This window comes from Pimephales promelas, chromosome 17, assembly GCF_988280905.1.
Source record: "Pimephales promelas chromosome 17, fPimPro1.hap1.1, whole genome shotgun sequence".
Taxonomy (NCBI): Eukaryota; Metazoa; Chordata; class Actinopteri; order Cypriniformes; family Leuciscidae; genus Pimephales; species Pimephales promelas.
This window is the reverse complement of record NC_142785.1, coordinates 10,583,960-10,597,239: the sequence shown is the minus strand read 5'-3', so window position 1 is coordinate 10,597,239 and position 13,280 is coordinate 10,583,960.

The window sequence follows — 13,280 nt, the reverse complement described above, 5'->3', positions numbered from 1 at the left end:
TATGAGCAACCAACCAACGGTTACCAACGGTTACCAACGGACTTAGACCGGTATCTGCCCCAGAGTTTTGGGAAAAGAATGGTAATATGGATATTGTAATGGTAATTAACTGAAAGGACCACACCAGTCTTCAAACAATAATATTTCTGATGATTCCTCATCCCAAATGTATCCCTGCAGCAGCAGCATTCATTCTCTACTAGTTTACTTAGCTAGCTTTAACCGTTTTAGCTAATTTCGGTGGTTTCTTTAAACGGCATTACTCCTCACAGGTATGGGGTAGAGAGTAGAGACTTACTTTTTTTAAATGATCAGAATGTTATGCTCTAAGAGAGGTATGTGTCCTATATGTTCAATAAGCTTCGACCGTAAGTTGAGAAATTGCCAAAAATTCAACTGGACTTCTTAGGTAAAGAAATAGATATGAGAATAAATGGTGCTACAGGGATACATTTGAAGCGAGGAATCATTGGAAATAAACTTGTATGAAGCCTGGTGTGGTCCTTGAAGTGTTTTTCATGTCAGACAGATAGTAGGCTAGTAAGGATAACTAAAGGCTACACCAAACGTTAACTGCCATTAGCAATTAGCTACATGGCTAGTTGTTACATTCAGGTTTAGAAAGTTTAGCTAGTTAGCTTGTGGCATGAATGGCCACACAGACAAAAAAACAAACAAAATATAGCTATATTGGATATCAGACTGTACACAATACTGAACAATACAAATGTTCTGTAAAATGTAAACATACTATATATTATGCAAAGTTTGTTTTTGTATATAGTACTGTACAGTATATAGAGTGAGTGATTTGTCAAAAGCTGGTTACCTAGTAGTGTCAAACATCTCGATTTCTTTCACCCGAATGCACAATATTTTCCATTGGCAGATTTGGTTCTGATCTTATTGGGTTTGCTGTGGAGGAAAAGGTAACAAGAAGAGAAGGCATCAGACGATTGCAAAGGGCTGTAAAGAGGAGTGGAGGATTGAACAGAAGGGAAGAGTAGAATGAGGAGAGTAGAGTGAAGAGGACAGGGGTGGACTGAACAAGAGAGAAGAATAGTAGATGAAAAAAGAGGAGTGAATTGATCATTTAGATTTATTAATTTAGCTGATGCTTTTATCCAAAGCGAATTACAATTGCTATACATGTCAGAGGTCACACACCTCTGGAGCAACTAAGGGTTAAGTGTCTTGCTCAGGGACACATTGGTGTCTCACAGTAGATTCGAACCCCGGTCTCTCACACCAAAGGCATGTGTCTTATCCACTGCGCCATAACCACCCCGATCAGTGATGATCAGATGTGGTTTGTTGGTGCCTTGGGGAAGAAGGAACCACAGATGATCACAGTTGCAGGGATGGTATCTGGGATGAGAAATGCTTGGAATGATTTCCATGTAGGAGCGGTGCAATTTGGTTCCAGGTCCTCCAATAGTTTGTTGGTGACTTGGGGAAGATGGGAACATAGCTGATCACAGTTGCAGGGATGGTATCTGGGATGGTAAATGCTTGGAATTAACTGCCATTCAGTGTTCGTCCATCCTTTGTGTACTCTGGGAAGTCAAGGTTATCAAACTGTGTGAATCGTTCAACCTTCAGGTTCGTTGGTATGAAGGCACCATCCTTAGTTGTCTGCTCTTCAACTGCCATTGCCAGTGTTGTAAAATATATGTACTTCTTTGTAGCTGATGCTGTTCCTAAATCTATTTAGGAGTGACACAGTTGACTTGCTTCTGGTTTCCTTAACGGCTGTCCCAACGTGTTTCAGTGTTGGGATCTTGGCAACTGCTTGGCAGACATCCTGGGCAAGATTGAGAACTTGTTCTTGCTGCTTAGGACTAACTTTCACCCGGCCGTCTTCACCTAACTCTGGAGATGCATCTGTTATCATCCATGCCAGGTGGTTGTTATACAGGTTAGAGCTCAATCTTTGGGATGCCTCAAGGTATGATATCTTGCTGCAGTGTCGGGTCTTCAGTCATATTGCCAGCGATCTGGTGACTTCCTCTGGCTTGAGCTGTTCTGGCTTGTCTTGCTTCCTTCAGGGCCTGCTTACGTTGGTCCTGGAGTTCCTAACATATTCTAGTTGCAGTGTTGTAGGAAGAGACTATGGTGTCATCTTACTTTCTTCTTCATATTCTGCAAGAAGTATGCAGAGTATTAGGGTGGTGATGGCGCAGTGTATAAGACACATGCCTTTGGTGTGAGAGATCCAGGTTTGAATCCACTGCGAGATACCAATGTGTACCTGAGCAAGACACTTAACCCCTACTTGCTCCAGAGGCGTGTGACTTCTGACATATATAGCAATTGTAAGTCGCTTTGGATAAAAACGTCAGATAACTGTAAATGAATACTCTGCCTCTTCCGTTTTCTCCTTAAGTTCCTTCAACTTTGAGAGCATGCAGCCAACATTCATTTATGCTGAGCAAATAGAACATACTTTCTGTGGCACAACCATTATTTTAAAAATACCACCTACTTCATAGTGCCTTCTAAGGTGGGCAATCAAGGACTGATATCTGTATGAGGTAACATTGTGAACTCCATGGCTTTCCAAGTATTTATGGAATTTCATCCCTCAAAGCTGTAACGAAGAATATGGCATTCAGGTCTGGATGCTGGTGCCATAGGGTGCCCCGTCTCTGAGAGAGCAGATCCTGGGCCAGGGAGGGGCTGTCGCGAGGAGCACCAGTTCCGGGAACCAGATCCGGTTGGGCAAATACAGTGCAACTGACAAGACCTGCTCCTCGTCCTTCCTGACCTTGCACAATGTCTGTGCAAGAAGGCTCACTGGGGGAAACGCATACTTGCTTAGGTCCGGGGACCAGCTGTGTGCCAGAGCATCCGTGCCGAGAGTTTCCTCGGTCAGAGAATAGAATGACTGGTAGTGAGACTTGTCCGGGGCGGCAAACAGATAAACCTGTGCGGTCCACACTGAGGCCTGGATGGTGGCTGCTGCTGGGGCTTCACAGGAGTGGAGGATGCCCCAGGAGGTCGACCTCAGTGACGAGCGGATGGAGGGTCTGCGACCAGTGAACGGGTGGGGCAAAGCTCTCAACCGCGTCGCCGAATAACCCAACCTGGGACAGAGGGGCATCCAGGAACTGATTATTAATGGTGTCTCTCATATCGGCCAGGTTGAGCCAAAGGTGGTGCTCCTGGACCACCAAGGTGGACATCGCCTGACCAATGGAACGTGCAGTTTCCTTCGAAGGGGGCAACACACCCGAATCCTCATCTCCAGAGGACTGAAGCTCCCCCTACGATGCTGTGATCGACATCTGATCATCAAGCGGAGCCCCAAAGGACATGGCTGGTAGTTGCAGCGCTTGTAAGGTGTGAGGGACCCAAGGAGATTGCCTCAGCGGGGAAGTCCTCACATCAATCCTCAGATCACCCTCAGATCACCCTGCTCATGCACAGAAGTAGGTTTATTTTGAGCATATTACTCCAGTTTTAGGGAAGCTTCATTGGTTTACTTATTGCTTATTGTAAGGTGTCCTTGAGTGTCTTGAAAGACACCCACAAATAAAATGAATTATTATTATTACTACTAGCTAACTACCTTTTGACAAATCACTCACTCTATATACTGTACAAACAAAAACAAACTATGCATAATATATAGTATTTTTACATTTTATAGAACATTTGTATTGTTCAGTATTGTGTACAGTCTGATATCCAATATAGCTATATATTTAGGTTTTTTTTTGTCTGTGTGGCCATTCATGCCACAAGCTAACTAGCTAAACTTTCTAAACCTGAATGTAACAACTAGCCATGTAGCTAATTGCTAATGGCAGTTAGCGTTTGGTGTAGCCTTTAGTTATCCTTACTAGCCTACTATCTGTCTGACATGAAAAACACTTCAAGGACCACACCAGGGGCCTGTTTCAGAAAGGAGGTTAAGTGAAAACTCTGAGTATGTTAACCCTGAAATGAGGGAAACTCTGGGTTTTCCGTTACAGAAAGGGGGTATATCAAACCCGAGAAAGCAGAGTAAGTCAAGCCCGTTTCTGAAAGAGAGGTAACTTATACTCAGAGTCAGTTACCATGGTAACTTACTCTGTGAACCTAACCTGGTCGGGAGCAGGTTTTCTTCAATAAACCCAGAGTTTCTTGCGGTCTCCTCCCCTTTTTTAAAGAGGAAGTGCTGTTTAAACACCAACAATAATACTAAAATGTATTTACACATTCTTTAAGGAATATATATATATATTGTTTGTCCATGGTTTAATTGACTAAATCTGTTTTGCAGCACTTTGCCAAAAAATAAAAGGATTAAAACATTTGCTAAACTTTTATTTGATTACTGTCACCACCCTTGGACTGTCTGTGTTTTGATTCACCACGTGTTCCCCTCGTCTGAGTTCTCCGCCCTCATCTGTTTCCATGGACACTAATCACCTCCCGCACAGCTGACTGTCATTTGTTAATCATCTTCACTGTGTATTTAAGTTCCTGCCTGTCTTCACTCCCTTGTCCGGTATTGTTTGTGTGTTACCTGCTGTCATCCTGTCTGCCTGTTTCCGAGTTTCATTTATTAAAATACCAGTGTTATTCTACCCTCCTCGTCGTCCTCCTTGACCAGCCTTGTGACAGAATACCGGACCAAAATTCAAGATGAACCTCGATTTCATCACCCTCGCTGAATTCTCATCAGACTTTGTGTCGTTTTCCAGAGACTTTGTTGCACTGGCCCTTTCCAGTCCCCTCGATGACGAAACCCTGAAGACCCTGTTCTGGATCGGGGCCACATTCCACCAGCACTTCGACCTCCCAGACACCTCTAACCTGAACTGGAAGGAGGCCGTTTCCCGGTGTCTGGAGAGCGTCGAAGCCCGATCCAGAACACTGCCAGACCCAGAGCCGGAATTACCACCCTCGACCGCGGAGATCTTGTGCGTGCCCCCCGCAGACGGAGAGCTACCACCCGCCGCGACATGTCAACCAGTGCCCGAGACGAAGAGGACAGAGTTGACCCTCGCCCCGGAGGAGGAGCTCCATCAGGAGTCTGACCAGGGGTGTGAGCCCACAACATCTGCGGACGAGGGGACTAATTTCCTGGAACTGGAGGACTGGCTGATGAAACCCAGGATTCTGGATATCGTTCCCGCCCTATCCCACCCGTCATCTGCATCTCTTTCATATTTTGAATCATCCTGTGATGACTTCTGTCCTGCTGTCTGTCTGGTTCACGCTGTTCCATCTCTGTTCCCAGTCAGTCCTCCAGCCTCGCCGCTGCTGGATGTGCGCAGCCCTGCACCATCTCCGTGGGGAGTCCCCGACGTCGAGCGGCAGGTCAGCCCACCATCCGCAGCGCCTGTGTTCGAGGTTCCCACGGCTTCGCCTCCAGCCTCGGTCCTCGACACTCCATCTCGGCCAGTCGACCTGCCAGCTCCGTCTTGGCTCCTCCCACCTGCGCCTCCGCCTGAGACCATCGAGACATCGGCTGCAGCAGGTTCCCTCGTCCTGCCGGCTCCCCCTTGGTCAGTCGTCACTCTGCCTGCGCCACGGACTTGCGGTCAGTCTGCTACGCTTGTTCCCTCCACCCCTTCGGCTTCAGCGGGCTCCTCCTTCCCTGTGGCGTCTCCTCTGTCCTCCATCACTCCACCTCCACCTCAGCTCTCGGGCACTCTGGCTACGGCTCCAGCGCTCGTCGCCGCTACGTCACCGGGGTCTCCCATACCGGTGACGTCGCTTGAGTCCACCGGCTCTCCGTCTGCGCCGAGAGATCCTGCCACCGAGTCTCCGTCGGTCATCCCCCAGCTACCGTCAGTCCCCTCGCCATCTGGTTTCTTCCCTCAGTCTTCTCTGCCATCGGCTGTCGGTACTGGGAGGCTCTGGGTCTGCGCCACCGCGCCATCCCCATCAAGGCCGCCAGGGAATCGTCATCGTCCCCTCACCGTTCCGTCACTCCAGCCTCTCGTCTGTGATTCACCATCGTCTCGTCCTCCACCTGAACCTCCCCCGGTTCCCCCTCCGGCAAGGCGCGACCTCGCGCCGTGGCAAAATGACGGAGGGGGAACCGGGGGAGGTTCAGGTGGAGGACTGAATGTGAATCACAGACGAGAGGCTGGAGTGACGGAACGGTGAGGGGGCGATCTGTCACCACCCTTGGACTGTCTGTGTTTTGATTCACCACGTGTTCCCCTCGTCTGAGTTCTCCGCCCTCATCTGTTTCCATGGACACTAATCACCTCCCGCACAGCTGACTGTCATTTGTTAATAATCTTCACTGTGTATTTAAGTTCCTGCCTGTCTTCACTCCCTTGTCCGGTATTGTTTGTGTGTTACCTGCTGTCATCCTGTCTGCCTGTTTCCGAGTTTCATTTATTAAAATACCAGTGTTATTCTACCCTCCTCGTCGTCCTCCTTGACCAGCCCGTGACAATTACCACTGTTTTGGATAATATATTTCTATTAAATCATTGAAAAAATTGTAATAAAATTTAATAAGTTATTCATTATAAAAAATCAGATGTCAATCATAATCATAATCAATTATTGAAGTTAGTTGATATTATGTTTTATTGAACAAATGTTTAATTTATTTAACTGTCATTTTAACTGATGAAAATAATAACTGTAATTTAATAATGCAGTTTATATATTTAACAATTGTTTAATACCATAAACCGTGATATTTTCTGAGATGGTTCTCATACTGTGAAACTCTCATACGTTACAACCCCACATGGGGGAGTCCCCCACCCCACCCCCGCTGTTAAACAAGTTACTCAGTAACTTTTACTCATGTTTTAAATTAACTACTTTTTACTTGAGTAGATTTTTTTAGACTGGTATTTTTACTTTTACTTAAGTAAAAATGTATCAAAGTAATAGACTACTTTAGGTTGAATAACATTCTTCCAGTTTCACCTCTGATATTATAACAGTTACTCTAAAATAGTTATGAATTATTAACAACAAATGACATATTCAACGGTGTAGTTAGATTAATGTAATAATTACTATCTCTAGAAAGTATTGGTCTACATATTACTAAATCCTATATCAACCTCAACCACTTGATTAATACAAGGAGGAGAGACAAGAAACTGCACTTTTAATGCTTTCAAATTAACAATACAATTGCATGAATTATTCTTGAATTGATCAAAGTGTGTAGAGGGAGAAGGTTATATAAAAATATACCTTTTAAAAATGTATGCTAAATCCACTATTGTTTTATACTGAATTGGTCTATAGTTTATGCAGTAGCCTATTTAATGTAATTGCATCATATTTTATTTTAAATTAAAGAAGAATTAAGAGTAATCCCTTTAATTAAATTACAATATTTAGATATTAATATTTACTTGGTAATTAATTATACTCAACACCTCTTTTTGTCTGGCGCTGTTGCCATGGTGACTCATAATATCTGCGCTCCATTGATAATGGCTTTTTATAGCTGTGGTGCACGCGCTTAACTCAGAGTCAGTCAACTCAGAGTTGATTGAACTAACTCATTTCAGCTGTTCTGTAACCGAAAACTCAGAGTTTCCCATCTCAGGGTAAGTCAACTCTGAGTTCAAGCTTTAACTCAGAGTTGCTTGAACCTCCTTATTGAAACGGGCCCCTGCGTGGCACAGCTCAGTCACTAAATCAAGAGAAACCCAGACCAGGGTGACAGAACTGTGACAAATCATCACAGATCCATTGATTTTGTTTGGATTTTTTATAATTTTTTCTGTGGAATGAGTATAGTGTTTGGTGAAAAGAATGGCATATTGCCTGATGTCATAACTTAATGGAATAGTTGATTGCCAATGAAGTAAAGACGAAAACAGTGGAAAAAAAGTGAAAAAAACGCCTGTTTTTTTGCATTAAATTGATGCGAAATCATGTAGAAATGTGTTTTAAGAATTATTTTTTTCAGTGGATGTTGTCCGCACATGTGTTCTGTTTATCTGGAATGCATTTATTGAGAACCTACCCAACCCACTAAGGATTTGATGAAAAAAAATTTTTTTCACATTTTTCTGATAAAAAATAAAGGGTGCGTACACTAAAATGGCCACAATTTTTTTTCGCGATATTTCCGGCAGAGCAGACCCTCCAATTATTTGTTCTTAGGGTCAAAGTTAACAGAACTTTGACCCTAAGAACAAAGTTCTTAGACTAACAGAACAAACACAAATAAAAAGTATGGCAGACCATGTCAGGTTCAACCCATTTTTGAGACTTTGGCTCCCTATCAAGGGTAGAATAGGACGCGTCTTCACAGAATGCGGGTGGCATGATTTGCATGGGATCATACGTTCGGAAATACGGGACAAAACGGGACGCGCTTTTTATTTCACAAATACGGGACGATTCCGTATTTTAAGGGACGGGTGGCAACCCTAGTGACGATATGCATAAAATGATAAACGCGACAGCTCCGATCTGACATTAATTTGCCCAACATGCCAGATGGAAAATAAATGACGTCACGTTAACAGCTTATTTGAACATAAATGTCGTATTTTACCACAGACGTGTCAGAATGGCTTCCACACACTCGAAATTAGACTTTAATGAGCAACTTTGGCCGTGGTCATCTGCGTGTGTAATGGCGGTTGTGGCTAAAACATTTCGCGCCGACAGGTTCCCACAATGCAACTTATAATTCAAAATACGGGTAAATGACCTGTAAGACAAAAACGGAAAAATCCTTCAAATTTATATGCGACATTGTACCGTAGTTTTACGGAATTTTTTTGAGGGCACAGTTCAGATGGAATAAAAAGATAAGTTGTCTCTAGCCATTGACTACCATTCATATTTTTTCCGAAATAAGGTCCCACGAGCCGGAAGCGGAGGGGCGGGACTTAAGGCCTCGTTATGCTTCTGCGTCAACTCCACGTCGTAGCTACGTCGTCACTACTACGGCGTCGTTATACTTCTGCGTGAGGTTGTGGTGCTTCGCGGTGCATTTCGCCGCCAGAACGCTAGGGGGGTTCGCGAATCTCTTTGGTTCCGTGCGCCGCGAGCGAAAGAGAGATAATGTTGTTTCAGCTGCCAGCTGGAGCTAATCGACGTTGAATAACAAGACGACACAAAACTTTATCCCCACAGAATCAACACGGATATCCAGGGCCCGTTCCACCCATAGACAGTAAAAAAGGTTCCACCCGAGCTGCCATAACGATAGCTGTTCGGAATGACTTGAAGGATTTTTTCAGTCTCCACATGGAACTGTGCTATGGAAGGATAATGTGTCCCGTGGCAGACTTGGTCAGTGTTGTGCAAGTTACTTCCAAACTGTAATACATTAGGTATTACTTGTTACTCTTATTTAAAAGTAATTCATTACCTTACAATATTACTGTCTCAGAATTGTAATGCGTTACATTACTCATGTATTACTTTTGAGTTACTTTCACCAAAATAACTACAGAAGTAGAACTTAACTTTGGGGCTTCTAACGATATGCAATATGAAACCAAAATCGCGATTCGCCGCACTCAGATCCACGAACCTACAGAATCGCGACACACCTCTTCCAACTCCAGCGTTATTCTCCTTACCGTCCAGATCCAATGCTACCTTATCTTTAAATTAGGCTATTAGTATTATTTGAAGTTAACATTATAAAATACGTAGACCTACACCACAAAACTAGTTGAGGATAAATTATTTAAAATTGGGTAAGTCCAGCATTATGGAAATGACATTTGCAGTCAAAACTTGAAATAAAAATTCCCAGAAAATACATAATGTTTTGAAACGTATCCACAAGTTTCCTACGCCCCATGAGGCCTTGCGTCAAAAGTGGGCGCGACTTCCGGTTTGAAGTAAACAATGCGCTACTTGACATGCTTGACACTCGTTCATTCAACAGTTGACAGTCATTCAAGTTATAGCGATCCAAACTAGCTAACGATGTGGGAACACAACCTCAACGAAATTCAAAAGGGTGAAATAACAGTACCTTTACCTCCGCAGTAGTTGATTGGGAGTATTATAATAACATTATTAATAATCAATACTGATCAAGGCATGTTGACAGACAGTTGTGTGAGCTGACAAACAATTAAAATAAAAAATACACACTTTGTGTCATTGTGCTTTGGAGTTTATTCAAAATTATAAATGAATGTGCTACTTGAATACATTAACTGGCACATTTGGTATTCTGTCAACACAGGCTTTGATCCTGAGTTTAGGTGTAACATCAGTAGTGAACAGCCAAACACATGCTGATAGAGTTTATAGAATATTAAGATTTTAAACAAATGTACACAGGATGATTCGTTGTCTTTTGGGAGGTTGATGGAAACTTCAGTCGTTGGTAGGATCACTGTGATTTCGTTTTCAGCTTATGTTCAAAACAATCCCGTTTAAGCCACTGAATTAGTTTAGTCCGGTTATACATACAACCGCGAACAGCACATGTTGTCCCTGAGCTCCGTAACGACATCTCTCACAAAGATTTGCGTCTTTAAATAGTAAAATAATTCTCCGAAAAACAGCTAGCCTCTTCGCTAACTAACACACAAAATACCATTGGAATGCTACTTCCGCCGCCTCACCGGAAGTTTCACCCACTTTATTTTTTACATGAGCGCCCCTCGGAAACTTGTGGATATAGGCTACTTCCTTAAAGGACTCCAGACATTATACAAATATCAGTCTATGTTTTATTTGTAATATTAGGGAAAAGACACACATTCATGCGTGACAAAAAAATATATTTTTTGTAATTCTGTTAATTACACTGCGCAAATCGGATGAGGAAGGGTTTGCTCTCCAGTCTCCATAGAACTTAAAATATTCATTTTATTTTATTTTTCGTGTTCGCAGTTATGAGGAAAAAACAATGTTACAGATGTGACCGCTCTGAACTGGCACTAAAAGACTGCTTTAAAACTTTCACATAGTCTGTTGCCTTTAAGAAGTAAAAGCAGACAATAAGGCGCGGGGGCGTGCTGGTGCGCGTCTCATAAATAGCCAATAGGCTATACCGAAACTCAGCGTGTATAGACTACTCCACAGACCTGAAAAATATATCTATACTGAAATGTCTACTTGTAAACAGAACAATTCAAAACAAAAGAAAACAGACTGCTCTCTGCTTATGAAATGAAATGTGCATTTCGCATTCACTAGCCTACTGCGAAGATTGCGAGTCAGCATCGTCAACTTCATCTTTATTACTAAACAATTCAAGTCTCCTTGCTATAGGCATATTTGACATATTCATAATCTTTGCTTTTTCATCAGCTTTTAGGAGCTTTATTATCGCCACCCTTACTACATGAACACCGCATCAAAAACATGATTGCGTGAGGAAAACATGACAAATACCACCTAAACATAGCCTAACTGTTTAAAAAGAAAACACAGAACGAATAGCCTAATATGCATACGTCCATCTCACAAATGTGGTCTTCTTCATGCCAACTTAGCCTACTTGCATTTTCCATTCGTTAATGTCTCACGATCTTGCTTTATTTTTTATTTTTACAATTAAAACTAAAAGTCAAGCCTCACTGTAATACAACTGTAATACAAGCCTCACTGAACATAACGAGTAAAATATTACTGAAAATTGATTAGTAATGCCTTACACTACTGCGTTACAGCAAAAAGTAGCATGTTACTGTAACACTGTACTCCCAACACTGGACTTGGTTAGTACGTATTATCAATGATGTAACCGTGAACATTGTATTGAAAATAAACAACAAACTGTGTTTCAAAACAAACGTTGATTTATTGATTGAAAAGAATATAGACGTATATATTAACAATGAAATAAAAAAACAGTTTATTTTTAGTTTAATTCTTTATTTAACGTTAAGGGTGTTATAATTAAAAGAACGAGGGTGCAAATGTTAAAAATAGCGCTATAACAGGAGGGGGAAATCGGAAAAGCTACACTCCTGAAATTATGTTTAATCTGACCAATCAAAGCCCTTGCTGTCTGCGTCGCCTCGACGCGTAGTTACAAATTTTTGGAGGTGCACGTCGAGCTACGGCGGAGGGGTGTCACGGTAGACGTTTTCTCTGTTTCCTCCTAGTCTTGTGTTTTTGTTGTTGTATGAATGCACGTGTGTGAGAGGTGTGTCTGTATGACATCACCTGATCCGCTCCAGCTGTTCATCATCACATCACCAGCTGCAGTTGATCATCACCACTCTATTTATACTCACCGCTGTTCTTTCATCCTTGTCAGATCGTTGTTTCATGTGGTTCGTGTTGGTCTACCGGTGTCGAGTTCCTGCCTTGTGTTCCCGTGTCGTTGTCTGGATTCCAGTATTCATCGTTCGTCTCTTCACCGTGTCTTCACTTCACCTCACCACGGATACTGACCATCTTGTCCCTGCGTCACTCTCTCCACCTGTTTGCACTGCCGACTCTGTGAGACTTTAATAAACAGTCAACTTGCTCTTGCTTCCTGTCATTCGTTTATATCCCGTGACAGAACGATCTGACCCTAAGATGGAAGCAGCGAGTTCGCCGCAGAGATCAATGGAGGAATTTATTCATCACAGCACCAGGAGAATGGATGCCCAGCAGAAAGAGATCAGCGATACAGGTCGCGCAGTGCAAGCCTTGGTGACGCAGGTGTCCGAGCTCACCCAGCATATCCAACGGTTTCAGGTTCCCACTGCGCCGCCCACACCGATCGTTCCCCCCACAGCCCCAGAGAGATCCGTGATGACGGAGCCCCGCTTGCCGGTACCGGAACACTATTCTGGTGAACCGGCATTTTGTAGAGCATTTCTGACCCGTTGCTCGATGCATTTTGCTCTGCAACCACGCACATTCGAGACGGAACAGGCTAAAGTGGCGTTTGTACTAACATTACTGACAGGAAAAGCAGCGCTCTGGGGAACGGCGGTGTGGGAGAAACAAAATCCATGCTGCGTCTCGTTCCAGTCCCTCTCCGACGAGATGAAGAAGGTTTTTGACCGGGCGGTCTCGGGTAGAGAAGCAGCCAGAACCTTGACGGAATTACGTCAAGGAGAAAGATCGGTTTCAGACTTTTCCATAGAATTCCGGACTTTGGCGGCGGAGTGCGGCTGGAACGAGGAGGCGCAGTGGGATATGTTCCTGCATGGGCTGGCTGACCACGTCCAGAGAGAGATCTACGCCCTGGATCTTCCTACCACACTGAACGGACTGATAGATCTTGCTCTGCGGGTGGACGCTCGGCTATCCAGGGTCGAGCGCCGAGTTCCGTCCACCCGTACCTTCGGAGGAGTCGACGTTCCCAGATCCAGCGGCAGGGACGTGGTCAGTCCCGTCTTCGATCCCGAGCCCATGCAGGTGGG